At 34.6% G+C, this 16,657-nt stretch overlaps 1 non-coding gene across 1 annotated transcript; it reads left to right on the top strand.

Moving 5' to 3' along the window:
* Positions 1–16,109: 16,109 nt before the first annotated feature.
* On the top strand, positions 16,110–16,216 carry LOC121220701 (small nucleolar RNA R71). Its single transcript, XR_005917918.1, has one exon. It is a non-coding gene; the product is annotated as a small nucleolar RNA R71 (small nucleolar RNA).
* The last annotated feature ends 441 nt before the right edge of the window (positions 16,217–16,657 follow it).

The raw sequence follows: 16,657 nt of genomic DNA, 5'->3' as shown, positions 1-16,657 counted from the left end.
ACAATTTAATATCATTTATTCACTTACGAACTTACCTCGTACGAAAATTAACGGATGGAATCGACTACTCGACCATTTTCGACTTCCCTCGATCTATTTCCATTTTCTTTTGTTCTTGATCTATATAAATTCAAATTTGGATATTTAATAACACATTTCATTCAATTCAAACCAAAAACACATAATTAGGGCATTTTGCACTTTAACCCCTAAAATTTACATTTTTGACATTTTAGTCCCTATTTCATAAAATCACAAAAGACACAAAATTTCATATTTCCCATGCTTGGCCGAATATACATATAGTTCATATAAGTCCATATCTTTCATTTATTTCACATTTTGACCCTTAAATTTACAATATTCTCTATTTAATCCTAAATAGGCATTTTTACTAAAAATCACTTAATTAAACTTGTCAATCTAAGAACATATTTTTTTTCATCATCAAACACAAAAATCATCAAGCTATCAACAATGGCAAATATCAAATTCATCATCCATTCAAAAAATTAACGCATGGGCTAGCTAAAACACAAAACAACGATCTCAAAAACATAAAAATTATCAAAAACCGAGCAAAAACGAACCTTGAATCAAGCTTGGACCATGGCTGAATGTACAAAAGCTTTAAAACCCCTTTTTATTTTCTTCTTTCAGTGAAAGAAAGATGAACTAAACATTAATTTCATGTTTTGTTTTTATTTAATACATATTAATAAACCATTTACCATTTAAAACTTATTGTAATTACTTTAATAATTAACTAACCATGTCCATAAAAGTCCACTCATAATTTCAATGGTATAATATCAACATAAGGGTCCCACATTATAAAAGGCATAGGAATATAGCACTTTAACAAATAGCTAGTCACTTTTGCATTTTACACAATTAAGTCCTTTTTTTTTAAAATTGAGCACACAAACGATAAAATTTTCACATGAAATTTTCACACATATAAATTAACATGCTGTAGACAACAAAGAAAATATTAAAATATTTTTCTGACTCAGATTTGTGGTCCCAAAATCACTGTCCAACTAGGGTCTAAATTGGGCTATTACAAATTGTCCGTTTGGAGACATGTCGAATTGAGTAACCGTGGTAGCGTGCTTGGGTTATCATCCTATTTCGCGTAAAAAGGTTTGACTACGTTCCAAATTTATTGCATGATTAATTGAAAATAATACCTTGCAAAGTTTGTTTCAATTTAGTGAAATGATTTGATTTACATGTTTAAGTTTTCTAGACACTTGTTGATCAAACTAGGTATTTTGAGCACTTATTCATTTTTCACCTAAATTGTTTGCGTTGATCATGGTTGCAAAAAAGAGGCTTGATTTCTAATAAGTTACCAAATAATTTCCAACATAGGAACGTATAGTATGCTTGAGGACAAGCATGAGCTAAGTAGGGGGTATTTGATAGCTTGTTGATTTTGCATATTTTTTGTGCTTAACTCGACTTGTTCTTGAATTAGTTCCTGCTAATCGGTGAATTTTGTGTTTAAATATTGGCAGGGATGAAATTCGGGTGCTGTAAATCAAAGACAAGCAAAAAAAAGATTAAATTGAAGCATGAGAAATAAAACAAGGACTGAATCATAAATTTGAGACATTTGAGGGGTTGGTCAGATTTTGACCTTGTAAAAGCCAAAATTAGAAAAGAAATCTGATATTAATTTATGTAGTTAGTGGTAGGTGGAACAAGCCTAAAATTAGCATATGGTTTATGTATAAATAGGTGGTGTGGTACACTTGAAAAAAGACAACTTGATTTGCCTGGCAATTGAATGGAAATAAAATTATTTTTCTTTCTTATTTTGGGTGAAAGTGTGTAGACATTCTGCCAACTTTTGTTCCTATTTCAAATTTTGGCTGAATTGTTTCTCAAGTCCTTCCTCTGTCATCTATCACTATTTCCATTCAAATCCACTTCCACAACCAACCAAAGCATGATTAATTCATGCTTCACTAAATTCAAATTAGCTTTTGGCCGATATTCTTTCCAGTCAGGAATCGTGAGAAACGTATCCGCACTAAAAATTCTTCTAATCGGTATTCACCATTTCTCTGAAATATCAGGATTGACAAATTTATCCCTTAAAGTTAACTCGATTTTAATTCAAAAAGTGAGTCGGGTTGGAGTCATTTTGGCGAACAGTTGGGAAGACGAGTTGGTCATGCTGTTACGGATTTCTGCGAACAAGTTAAGGGAGATTGTGATCAGATTTAAACGTCACACATGGTTGAGGCTGTTAATCTGAGTTGGGTTCTTCAGAATGCAAGGCTGCCGAGGTCTTGAATTGCGAACGCGTGTATCGCAGTTAGACAATCGGTAAGGGTTGGTTTGCAGGGTGTACCAGGATCAACTACGAGAGGTAGAATTGGCGGTTAGGACGTTCTTAGTTGTAATAACCAGCTTATTGTTTGGAGGAAAAAACTAATTTTTGGGGACCGATTCAAAAAATAAAAATCCACCGAATCAAAGTCTAAGGCCTTATAACTCTGTTTGCAAAGTTCAAATTTATTTCCCAATTTAATTTAATTTTTGATTTATTTAATTTTTTATTTATGCTATTTCATTTGTTTAATTTCTAGTCATTTCGAAACTCCCCTAATTTATTTAATTTGTTTTTCAGTAGGTCGTTTGGAGTCGTGGGCATGTCAATTGCCACGATTATCAGCATGACAAAAATTCTATTCATAAGAAAAACACGAAAGTTTATCATAATCACCAATCCCTGTGAAATTGAACCTACTACTCTTTACTACTGTTTAGAGTTATTTTATTGTAGGAATTAATTTTATTTGGTGGTTTTGACGCCCATTAGTAACCCTAGGTCTTACATTTGATAGAGGTAAAGTGCATTAGTAATCTTAACCTTCACGACCAATATTCCTACCTTGCTAAAGTCTTTAGTGCTCTTGTTTGATTTGTTGCAATGATAATCTCTACTAGTATACTTCACTACTCTCACATTTAATGTGTTAATCCCATTTTAATTTCATTAAACATCATTCGATAATTTATCTTTTCTGTTCAATTATGATAACTTAGATAAAGAGCACTCATCCAATCCTCGTGGGAACGATACTCACTCATCACTTTATTACTTGATTCGACCTGGATACTTGCACAATTCGTACATTATATTCACTCACAAAAATTACCGGGAGTACCTCTGGACAGGAAAGTTGAATTCAGTATTGAACTATTATCGGGTACCACTCCCGTGTGTATTGCTCCTTATTGCATGGCACCAAAAGAGCTTATGGAATTAAAAGCCCAGCTCAAGAAACTTCTCAATCGAGGGTTCATCCAACTGAGTGTGTCTCCATGAGGAGCATTGATTTTGTTCGTCAAGAAAAAGGATGACACCGTAAGAATGTGTGTGGATTACCATCAGTTGAATAAGTTGACGATAAAAAACAATTATCCACTTCCAAGGATCGATGACCTGTTTGATCAGTTTCGTAGGGCGTCTGTACTCTCCAAAATTAATCTCCATTCTGGTTACCATCAGCTCAAGGTTTAGTAGACTGATGTGTATAAGATTACTTTTAGGATTTGTTATGGGCACTACGAGTTCCTAATCAGGCCCTTCGAGTTAACAAATGCTCTGACTGCATTCATGGATCTGAGAAACCACGTATTTTAACTGTATTTGGATTAGTTCATGATAGTTTTCATCGATGATATTATGATCTATTCTAAAATTAAGAGTGAGCATAACGAGCATCTTTGGATAGTTCTACAAATACTCTATGAGAAACAACTGTATGCTAAGTTTAGCAAGTGTGAATTCTGGTTACAAGAGGTTACTTTTCTAGGTCATGTAGTGTCAGCTGAGGGGATTTAAGTTGATCATGAAAACATTGAGGCTGTGATCGAGTGGAAACAACCGAAGAATGTATTTGAGATTCATAGTTTCCTTGGGTTGGCAAGTTACTATTGGAGGTCTGTGGAGGGGTTTTCGCTTATCGCAGCTACCTGAACTAAGCTGTTGGGTAAAAATGCACCTTTTGTATGGTCTGATGAGTAGAACGCGAGCTTTGAAAAGCTCAAGTCTATTCTAACTTGGGCACCTATTTTGGTATAGCCTGCATCTAATAGAGAGTTTGTTGCCTATAGCGATGCTTTACACGTCGGTTTGGGATGTGTTCTGATGTAGGATGGTAAGATTATGGCTTATGCATTTCTACAGCTAAGTCACATGGGGACAACTATCCCATGCACGACCTTGAGTTTTTACAATGGTCTTCGCTCTGAAAATCTAGAGGCACTATCTGCATGGTGAGAGGTGTATAATTTACACCGACCATAAGAGCCTCAAGTATTTGCTAATTCAGAAGAAGTTGAATGTTAGGCAACGTAGATGGGTTGAGTTGCTTGATGACTACAACTGTACGATAGAGTATCACCCTAGTAAGCCCAATGTTGTGGTCGATGCTCTTAGCAGTAGAGCGATGACTGACCTAAAGGCGATGCTTTCTTGTCTGAGTTTGTTTAACGACAGTAGTCTTCTAGCTGAGTTACATATTAAATCGACCTGGGTTGATCAGATTCGAGCAAATTAGAAGTATGAAGAGTTTCTGGTTTCTCGTTTTAGTCAGGTTAAGGATAGTGGAACTTCTGATTTTGGTTTGAATAGCGACTACATTTGTTTTAGTCAGGTCGAATCTGTGTGCCTAATGATATTGAGTTGAGGCATTCAATTATGTGGGAAGCGTATAGTAGCCCTTCTGCTATTCATACCAGTGGGAATAAGATGTGCAGTGTGAATTTATACGGGTGTGTGGGCCAAAATACTGAAAATTTCCCTAGGGATGTAAGCATCGTTCGAATCGAAGGTGGGCCTTTTGTATGGTCCGTATGATCTGAATTAGACTGTATAATTGATATTCAATATTCTGAGGTTGAAAAATCGATTAAATGTACGCATGATTGATGCGATAACCGTTAAATGATAATAATCTATATTATCTTATTATGAATTGTATTTGGATAACTATATGTATATCTTTGATATCTGATATCTGATATCTGTAATCTACATCTATATTGTGTGGGAATGGTATAAAAAAGGAAGTGTTGGCAGTTCAATGATCTATCAAACTAAATGGCTAAACCGCAAATCTATATCTGATTTTGACGGTTTATTGCATACTAATCTGATAGCTAGTTTGTAATCACTCTGAAATTTGTCATATCGACACTAATTGGTGTGTAGGGCTGGATATGTACTTGATACCTTATATGGTGTGTTGGGATGGTTGGAGATGGTGTGTAGCAGATAGGGGTAGGAAACTACATTTGATTCTGATCTATTCTGCATCCGTATCTGATCTGTTCTGCATCTTATCTAAACTGTTACGATTATATTGAGTATCATTTATTTATGATTCTGTATCCGAATTTGGGAAATTATTGTTGTTTTTATATTGATGTCTTGCTTTTATACCTGCTACACACATTTAGTGATAAACTCATTCTATTTGTTGATTGAATTGCAGGTAACCCATAGACTTAGGAGGTTTGGTGTACCAGGTGATCGGTTATTTCTCTTTTCTAGATATTTTACTGTTTGTTTAAATTTGAACTAACGTATGTTTTATTTCGGACTACGGTTTGTAAGCTCACATTTTTATGTTGGTTTAACTGTTTAAATGTTTTCTGTATGACAAACTTTAAATCACTTAAATGTTGGTTTGTTTTTAATATAAATTGATGTAGCCTCCAGGCTTGGTCTTAACTTCTTGGTCGGGTATGGGGTGTTACATGTAAGTTATAATGTCAATTCTACCATTTCTCAAACTCATTACCCCAATCTAATTGAATTCACTAGTATAAAAAGATAATAATTCCATTGCATATCCTCTTTGACATATCAATAATTGAATACCACATTTCATTTTAAATTTTCAATCTCATAAGTTCGAAGAACTTAACCATCATTGTTTCAACTCATTTCACATATAGTTATCCCAATTTACATTTTAACTATACCACCCAGTTTGGCGGGTCTTGAGTTGGAAAGTAAATGGGATTAATTTGTGTGGCGGGTTCCTTTTCGCCCAATCGATGCTTTTGGCAGATAGCTCGGGTGTATAGTTAATGATAAAGTATAAGGTAAGGATTGTTCTTGAAATGTGTGGATATGTATAGTAGAAGGGATTGGTAGGTGTATCAAGGATTCTTAGGTAATGAGGGTATCGCTAAAGGTAAGGTATGTGGAACGACAAAAATGTGCAAGTGTATACAATCTTAACAAGTAATAAATTGACAAGTAAATGTTGAGTTATCGTACCCACAAGGACTATGAAAAGAATTATTTATGAATGCAATTAAGAACACTTTGGTGAAGAAAAATAATTTGATTTGAGGAGTGATTAAAAACTAACATTTTTAACTAAGTAAAATAAATAAAGAGAAAATAAAAGTTTCAATGCACAATTTCAAAAGATGGTTTTAATCAAGATGACACAATTGTGTTAGATTAATTACATTTCTTAACTTAGAATTACTAAACTCATGTTCATGTTGTAACGAATAAATTCACGGCAACTTGGTAATTTGCTAACTTATGAACATACTCACCTACCAAATTCTATTTATCTCTTGACTATATCTCTATGTCAATTCAACCAATTAAACAAATTTTAATAAGCAAATGCGTTAATGCACATACATACTTATGAAATTAAAAATAATCTATTGTACATATCTCTATGCCAATTCAAACAATTAATTCAATCTCATAAGCACATAAAAGATTACGTGAGGTAACAATGTCTTCCTACCTTGAAATAGTTTAATCACAATAATCTTGCAAGTTATGCAAGGCTAATGTACTGTTAGATACTGATGCTAATTTAACCCTCAACTACCTTAGATGGTTAAACATGAAGTGATTAAGTATCGTGTCAATTAATTAAAATTTAAATCCGTTTAAATAACTAATTCATTAGTTACCTTAAAATTGTAATGCAAGGATAACTTAGTCATGATTTTACTTAATCAAACATCTTTCCAAGGCCTATAACAACACAAGCACAATTTTAATAAATTAAGTGGATCATATGTAATCAACTTGACAAGAATTAAATTTAATCCATATTAATTAAACTAAACATATCAACATCAAAATTATTCATAGACATGTTCATAACAACAACAATATGATTAAAAGGATAAGGAACAAGAATCAAATCTGGTGTTTCTCCTAGCTTGACTAAGTTGCTCCGCTCTTCCTTCTCCACTTGTTCTTGTTGAATCGAGCCTTTCATGAACACTTGAATGCTGCTCCAAATGGTGGTTGAAGGACTCCTTTTCAAGAGGTGAAATCGACAAGGGAATGGGGAAGAAAATGAAGAGTAAAGGAAGGGGATTGAAAAGAGAAAGTGAGAGAAGTGAAAGGATGAGAGGTTTTGAGATGTGTTTCAAATGAGCAGCCAAGGGGGGTTTTTATAGGTTGAGTAGGCTGCTAAAAATAGAAAAAATCAGCAGCCATAGAGTCCCCCCATGGCAGGCCACACATGTGGCAAGTTTAAAGGTCTCAAACTTGCTATTTTAAGGTAGGGGCAAATCTAGAAAGGCATCAATAGTGGAGGGGTTTCAATGAAAATTCAATGAGCCTTCAAGGGCTATTTTACAAGCCAAATAATCAGAAAAATAATCTGATTGGGTCAGCATGTGGGATGGTTTTGGGCAGCCCAGTGCTCAGTTGGATCGGCTTTCTTAGTTAAACTCAACTGGGCATCTTTTCATAATTAATTAATAATAATTATTTAACCAAAATTAAATTGGATTAAAATTAAAATTAATTATATTATGAACTAATATTCATAATTTCGACCGTCTTCGGCTGAAAAATTAATTTGCTTTGATGCTTCAAAAATCGCTTCTCGATTTTGTGCTTCTAGTAGTGTTTGTCAAGCCAATTTTTTCCCTTTGTGCAAATCTATCGAAAATGATCAAGATTAATCAAATTTTTTATAAAATTAATTAAAATTCAACATGTTAATAATTTAAGTACAATTTTATTATTTTATAATTATTATATATTTTTCAATAAGAATTACTATGAATTTGAATAAATTTGAGTTAAAAAGGGCATGAAAAAGTGTGTATATTTTCGTGTTTCCACAGCCCCAAACTTAATTCATTGCTCATCCCAAGTAATGCTCAAATTGAAAAGAATTTATCGGAAACACCTTTGGAAAATTCCTTCAAAACAACATTCTTCCCAAAATTATGGATTTAGTATACTTATGCTCAAGAACAAGAAACTTGATATGTATGCTACTTAAGTATATATATCATTCAAATTAATCTCAATCACTATTATGATAGAAAAAAAAAGACTAAATGCTTAAGACTAAATGCTTACTCAATAAAGACATGTTAAATCCCTACCAATTTGATTTTATTCCCTTATTTAAGATTAAGATGCAATCATCAAGTTTAATTTATGCATTCATATGTTGAACATAGCAATTTATCTCCACTAATGTAAGTAGCACAAAAACTTGAATCAATAGGTCTTTTAAATAGGTTGTAATGTGGCTAGGCTAGGGGTAGGTAAAAGATAGATAAATTTAGGCTAAAAACACTAGACTCATCTTGAATCGGACCTTCAAAATAATTACCTTCAATGCACCAACTTATTTTGCTTTCACATGCTCTTTTGTACATCTATTTCTTTCGAGTACATATGTTTTCTTTTTTTCTTTTTTCTCTCTCTCTTTATTTCACGAGTATTTTGTTGTATGTACTATAATTTTTTGAGCATTTGGTACTTCTTTTCAACTACCCCAAACTTATTTTTAAAGAATATTCTGAATAGTACTAAGTCTAGTATTTGAGACAATTAAAAGATGATTAAGAGAGAAGTGATGGCTGAATATTGCAAAGGTTCAAATAAAATTAGGTCATATAGTCTCAAAATTGGATTTCAAGGGATAAAAATTCATCAAGATTTGCTTGAAAGGCTCAAACGGTCCAAACAAAAGTTGCCTAAATCATTTTTAACGTTCCATGCTTCCTAGGATTTCGCCTCAAGAAACTACTAAGTCAATTCTAGATACTCAAACTTTCATGCATGCCTAACTTTTTTAAGGAACTAAAAATTTTATGCTATGATTTGCATGCTTTATTAAGAATACATTTATGTCACAATTCTGCTAATATAAAAATTATTGAAATAATAGAATTTTATTCATACTGAAGTTTAACATACTTAACAAAATTTTAAATTTTTGAACAAAATATATCCTAATCATAACTAAAAGATGAACAATGTCCTCTTTATTAAAAATGAATAGATACTATACACCAGGTAGGATTCTAGAAAAGAGAAGGTGAGTCAATTTGACTGCTTAAGTACCAAGCTCTCCCTAGATCCAATCCTAGACATGTATATATCTATTGCCACACTTTTTACTTTTCAACTTGTTCATTTTTATTTATGATTTCCACCTCTTGTTTTATTATGCAATAGAAAAAAATCCTAATAGAACCTAATCCTAAAACATTAAATAACCTAAGAACGAAAATAAAATAAATTCAAGATCTCCCCCTTTTTTTATTTATTTGCAAATCCCTTAGAATCCAAATCATCTTTTGCTCCATCATCTTTGTTTTTGCATGAATCGATTCGCTCCCTCTTTGATAGTGGACTCTATGTTTCAAATAAGAAATCTGGAAACTCGGGCATAAAAATAAACGAGTCATTATATATTTTTGTAAGAGCGTTTCTCATTGAGTCATCCTGTATTTTTGAATATCTCTAGTAAGCTTGTTGCTGCCACTACATATGTTGCATTATGCCCATCAATTTTGATAGCTCATCTCGAAGATTTGCGCAAGGCGATTGAGTTCTGAACATTGAGGTTCTCATGTCAGGTTCGATTGCTGGTTCCATTGGTTCTGCCTTATTAGGGATTTCAGCTGACTGCATTGGTTTGATCTCTATGGGATCTTCTTCTTCTCCTTCGGGATCCTTGCTCTTTTCAACTTGTTGCTGGAGAACAGAATATAATAAGACCATTTGTTCTAATGAAATTGTAGTCCTATATGAAATAGGAATAAGACTGAATCAAATGAAATAGAACCATACCTTCGCTAGTGGTGTCAAATATTCTCTGTGACAAGTGTGAATTCCTTGCTTTGACACAGTCCAATTAGAACCTGGAACTGTAAGTTCCTCGATAATTTCTTATAGATTTTTAGTCTCAATATTTCTCATCAAAGAATAATATTCATCATCTTCGAAATCAGGTAATTCAAAGAATTCATTAATAGTGTTTGAGGTTATTGGTACCTTGATTCCTCGGATAGAAACTTTCGTTAATTCATTTGATGTCAAATTCATATAAAATTCACGAACTAATTCCTCATCTGCACTTGGTCTGTTCTCACAAAACAACTCCTAATTGTGAGCTTTAACAATTTGTTGAATGCGCGCTATGAAATCAATATAGTTGCTTTCTTTTAGTGTAAAGTCTTTTTCAGGGTGCATTTGTTGATTCTTGAAGACGCTTTCGTATCTTGCTTTGGCTTCTTCACAGTAAAATTTATTTTGGGGTTCCTCAATTTGGACAGAGGCATGATTTGTGAGGCATGATTAACCTGAACCTAAGATAGAAACAAATATTTTCTCAAAAATTTAATTAGTATAAAATATTAATAATTCAATAAATTGAAAAATTAAATAATTAAATAAAATTAAAATTTAGGAGAAAAATTTGTCTTATCACCGTTAAATAGAAATTAAGAACTCAATAAATAAAGTTGGAAGAAAAAGAATTTAATTGAGGGATGGTTGGAAGGGTGATTGGTGGCGAAATAAGATGTAATTATGGTACACAAGTGACAAGGGTATGCGCTTACAGGCAAGGGCAGCAGCGGCACACAAGGGAGCAGCGGTATGCAGCATGGTGCGATGAAGGCAGCAGTAATGTGCAGAGCCTTGCATTAGCAGAGGGGCACGCGTGTGCCGCGTGGATGTTGGGTAGCAGGAAGGTGCGTTGAGCAAAGCCTGACGAGCTGGTGCGGAGGCTCTTGGGGTATTGGCACGTGCGGGCTGGAATTGGGAGCGGCAACGATGCGCGCAGAGCAAGACGTGCAAGGTAGCAACAGCATGCGATGGTCGGTTGGAGCAAGCTTGGGCGTGACCGGCTTTGGAGCTAGCTAGCGACATGTGGATGGGGCAGGTTGTGATGTGCGTGCGAGGGTGGCTGCTGGGCAACAAGGTTGTTAAGGGTGTCGACGGTGGGTGTTGGAAGGAAGGATGGAGATTGGTTTAGGTGATGTGAGAAAGTGTAGAAGGAGATTGGAAATTATAGTAAAGAGAGTAGGAGTTCAATTGGAATTCTTAGAAAAAAATTAATAATTAAAATATTTTAAGTTCTAATTCTACACAAAGTTAATAACAATTATTAAATAATATAATTCATATTACTTTATTATTTGCTATCAATTTATTGAAATAAAAACTATTAATATGATCAATTTTAAACAAACCCTAATTCTATGCAAAGTTGATAATAATTTTTATATATTATAATAAATATAATTATATACTAGTTGTTATCATCTTATTTATTAAATTAAATTAAAAACATTTATTTTAGATGCCTTTGAAAATATTTAAAAAAAAGACATCTAATTTTTAATATTTACAAAAAGAGCAACCAAATTTTGAAAATAGTTCAATTAAGTACCTAGACTTAAAGAAAATTTGAAATTGAGTTGCAATTAAAAATTGGATCTAAATTTACCATTTTTTATTTGAAAAAGTAAAAATTTATTTTGCTGTTTAGGGAATAATTTCTCGGAAGATTATATTAAAATCAATTCCCAAGAAAGATTGGAAGGGTCACAAGTCGTCCCGCTTAAGTTCCAATCTCCTAGACAAAATTTATTTAAACATACTAATCCCGAAAATATACCCTAAATCATTTATTTAAAAATAAAATTGAGAAAAAATAAATATATGATAAAATGAATGAGATTTGATCCCGTTCAATTTTATCCCCCTAGTAATGTTTTAAGCGCTGAGCATGGACTCTAAAATTACCTCCCTTACTTTGAAGTTCGACAACTCCGTATGGATAAACTTTGTGAATAGTAAATGGACAGGACCAATGTGATTTTAACTTACTTGGAAAGAACCTTAATCTGGAATTGAATAACAAGACTTGCTGACCTGCTTCAAATTCTCGAACTCGAATGTGCTTGTCATGTCATCTTTTAAGTCTTTCTTTAAGTAATTTGGCATTCTCGCATGAGAACATTTAGAATTCTTCTAACTCATTGAGTTGAAGCATCCGGTTCTCTTTAGCAAGCTTAAGATCTAAGTTGAGTTCTTGGAGAGCCCAGTAAGCTTTGTGCTCTAACTCTAAGGGAAAATGATAGGCTTTCCCAAAGACCAACCTATAGGGTGACATCCCTAAAGGTGTCTTGTATGCTATCCTGTAGGCCCATAAAGCATCATCCAGTCTTTAGGACCAATCTCGTTGATTTGAGAAAACTACCTTCTCGAGTATGCCTTTGATCTGTTTGTTTGCCAGTTCAACTTGCCCATTTGTCTGCAGATGGTAGGCTATGGCAACCTTGTACGTCACTCCATGTTTGTCGAGTAACCATTTCAACCATTTGTTCACAAAAATGGGACCCTTCACAACTGATAATAGCTCTCGGGGTTCCAAACCTTGTGAATACGTGCTTCTACAAAAACTTCATCACAACCTTAGTATCGTTCATCGGATATGCCTCAGCCTCAACCCACTTAGACACTTAATTTACTGCTACCAATATGTACTTGTGACCAAAAGATGGACGGAAAGGACTAAGGAAGTCAATATCCAAAACATCGAATAATTATACCTCAATGATGTTTGTTTGGGGCATCTCATTTCTATTGGTAATGTTTCCAACCCTCTGGCATCGATCACAACTCCTTACGTAAGCATACATACCTTTTAATAGTGTTGACTAATAGAATCTGGCTTGTAATACTTTAGCCACAGTACGTGTACCTCCGAAGTGTCCCCCACTTCGATCTGTGTGACAATGATATAAAATCTTATGTACTTCATCTTCTGCCACGCATCTATTAATCATTTGATCTGCACATTTCTTAAACAAATATGGCTCTTTCTATAAATAGTACTTCACATTGTGAAGAAACTTTTTCCTTTGATGATACGTCTTATTAATCGATATCAAACCACAAGCTAAAAAGTTTGAATTATCAGCAAACAAAGGGGTATTATGGACATGATTTACCTTCAGTATGTGTTCATCTAGGAATGTCTCCTGACTGGGTATAAGTGGAGAATTCCCTTCGTACCATGAAATGACACTTTTCCTAGTTGAGTACAAGGTTTGTTTCTTCGTATCGCCTTAGTACCTTGGCTAGATTGGCTAAGTAATTATCATAAGTGTCTCCAAACACTAAAAAATCATCCATAAAGACTTCCAAGTATTTCTCAACCATGTCAGTAAAAATAGACATTATAACCCTTTGAAATCTAGCAGGTACATTACATAAACCAAATGGCATGCGTCTAAATGAAAATGTACCGTACGAGCATCTGAATGTTGTTTTTTGTTGATATTTTGGCACTACTGTAATTTGATTATACCCCGAGTATCCATTGAGAAAACAGTAATATTCTCACCCCATGAGTATATCTAGTATCTAGTCCAAGAACGATGAAGGAAAGTGACCTTTCCTTGTTGCCTTGTTCAGCTTCCGGTAATCTATGCAAATTCTCCATCCTGTAACCGTTGTGGTTAGTATTAGCTCATTGTTTTTAATCTCTATAACTGTAATACCACCTTTTTTGGCACGCACTGGACCAGACTTACCCACGAACTGTCTGAGACAGGGTAAATTATACTCGCATCTAACCACTTAATAATTTTTTTATTTACCACGTTCTTCATGATGGGGTTCAGTCTTCGTTGTCCATCAATCGTCCTTTTCTTGCCATCTTCCAGGATGATCTTGTGCATGCATATAGATAGAATAATGCCATGAATATTGACTATGTCTATCTGGTAGCCTTATTGAATTATTTCAACAGTAGGATGAGTTTCTCTTCTTGCTCTTCGGTCAATTCTGCTGAAACAATCACAGGTAAAGTAGAAGCATTACTTAAATAAACATATTTTAAATGTGAGGGAAATACCTTCAGTTCTAGTTTAGGTGGCTCCTCAATTTGACACTTTTGGTTGGGCATAATCCCTATTCTCTAACTCCAAAGACTCAAAGTGAGATTGTGGTTTAAATCCCCTTTGATTAGCTTCTAGCAGAACTAAGTATTCATCCCCCTCTTAATCATTTGGAGGGTCTAATGTCAAAATTTGCTCCAATGGGTCCTCAACATAGTTGGGTTCCTTTTCCATGATGAATTCCTCTAAATTGGATATTGCAGAACAATCATCAAGTGTGTCAGGAAATTGTATAGACTTAAAAACATTAAATGTTACTTGATCGTCCTGAACACGCATAGTAAGCTTGCCTTTCTGCACATCGATAAGGGTCCTTCCAGTTGCTAGGAAAAGCCCTCCTAAGATGATTGTCACCTCTTTATCTGCTTCAAATTCTAAAATAACAAAGTCAGTAGGAAAAATAAATTTATCTACATGTACCAATATATCCTCAATTTTCCTTCTGGATGTGCTAAGAATCGATCTACTAATTAAATTTAATCGTACCTATCCCCAACTTTCTAAATATGGACATGGGCATCAAGTTGATGTTTGCACCCAAATCACATAGTGCCTTACCACAATAAGTTGCTCCAATTTTTCAAGCTATGGTAAAACATCGAGGATCTTTCAACTTTGGGGGTAGTTTATCTTGAAGATATGCATTGCATTCCTTCGTTAAGGCTACCATCTTAATTTCTCCAAGTCTTTGTCTCTTAGATAGGATATCCTTCATGAATTTGACGTAATTCGGCATTTTTTCAAGTGCTTCTACCAACAAAATGTTGATATGAAGTTGCTTGAGTCTGTCTAGAAACTTCTTGAATTGGACTTCCTGCTTCTACTTCTGAAGTCTTTGAGGGTAGGGTGGTGGAGACTTCTTTACTGGAACTAGTTGGTTCATCTTTTGTAGCAATTCTACATCTAATAAAGTTGTTAGTTTATCAAAATTAACTGGTTTAGAAGTTACCTTATCAGATTTTACAGATTTTGGTTTCGGTGAAACTGGAATTTCAACACTCGGTTGAACTTCCATTAAGTCTTAAGCATCAGCTGGCTTCTCTTCAACTTCAACAACTTTGGGCTCTAATGTCTTTCCGCTTCTCTATGTCAATGTTTTACAATGCTCTTTCCCCAGATTTCTTGGAATCTCTGTATCACTAGGCAAAGCACTATATGGACGGTTTCTAAGTTTAGTGGGAAGCTAGCTCATTCGGTTTTCTAGGTTTTTCAATGTGGCTGCTTGGGTTTGGATTAAAGCATCATTTTTGGCTATGTATGCCTTCAAAAAGGTTTCTAAGCCATTAGAAGTTTCAACTGAAGGTTGCTTTTGAACTTGTTGGGTAAAAAAAGGTGGCTGAGTCGGTCTAGGTTGGGCATAAGTGTTATTGGGTCCAGCTCCTTGGTTACTCCAGGAAAGGTTAGGGTGGTTTCGCCAATATGGGTTATAAAAATTGAATTGCAGTCCTTGCCCTCCTTGATTCTGGTTCTGATTACCCATGTAATACACGAATTTGGGGTTTGATGGACATTCTTTAAACAAATGTCCTTTCCCATAATAAACACAGACAATACTTTCAAAGTGCTTAGGTGGCTGAGCTGTAAAACTATTAAACCCATTAGTGGTAAAATTTTTAAGCATTGAATAAATTGAAGATACCTAATATGCGAGTGAAGTAAGCGGATCCAGTTCATGTATTCCAGTGACTCGTCTTCCTGACGCTACTCGATTAGGATAATTATTGCTGGCAATTCTCTCAATGATTTAGTAAGCCTTGTTATCAGACTTAGAATGGAGAGCACCATTAGCAGAAGCATCCACTACCATCTTTGTATGAGCATTGAGACCGTTATTGAACGTCTCAAGTTGGATGCAATGAGGGATTCCATGATGAGGGCACTTTCAGAATAATTCTTTGTACATTTCCCATGCCTCATATAAGGACTCATCATCCATTTGTTAGAAAGTAGTAACCTCGTTCCTCAACTTAGCATTCTTTCTAGGCGGGAAATACTTCATGAGGAATCTTTCTACTAACTCTTGCCATGTTGAAATGAAATTTGGTGGGAATGAGATAAACCAGGTTCGAGCTCTTTCCCTTAGTGAATATGGGAACAACTTTAATCGTAGCGCATCTTCGGGTACTCCGGCTAACAGGAAAGATTTACTCACCTCCATGAACAGTCTTAAGCGAAGATGAGGATCTTCGGCAGGCATTCCACTGAATTAACCCACTGTCTGAAGCATCTGGAACATGATTGGCTTCAGCTTAAATTGTTGAGCCTTAATTTCGGGTCTCCTAATACCCAGATTAGGATCATGAAACACTGGCACGACATACTATCGTAGAGCTCTATCCCTATCATCAGCAATAGGGATAGGGTTTTGAGCAGAGTTTGCTTCATTTACTTGATTCAAATTTTCGAAGTT

The sequence above is a fragment of the Gossypium hirsutum genome, chromosome D08 (assembly GCF_007990345.1).
Source record: "Gossypium hirsutum isolate 1008001.06 chromosome D08, Gossypium_hirsutum_v2.1, whole genome shotgun sequence".
In the NCBI taxonomy this organism is placed as follows: Eukaryota; Viridiplantae; Streptophyta; class Magnoliopsida; order Malvales; family Malvaceae; genus Gossypium; species Gossypium hirsutum.
Note: the sequence above shows the minus strand (reverse complement) of the source record. Positions and strands in the feature narration are given on the sequence as shown.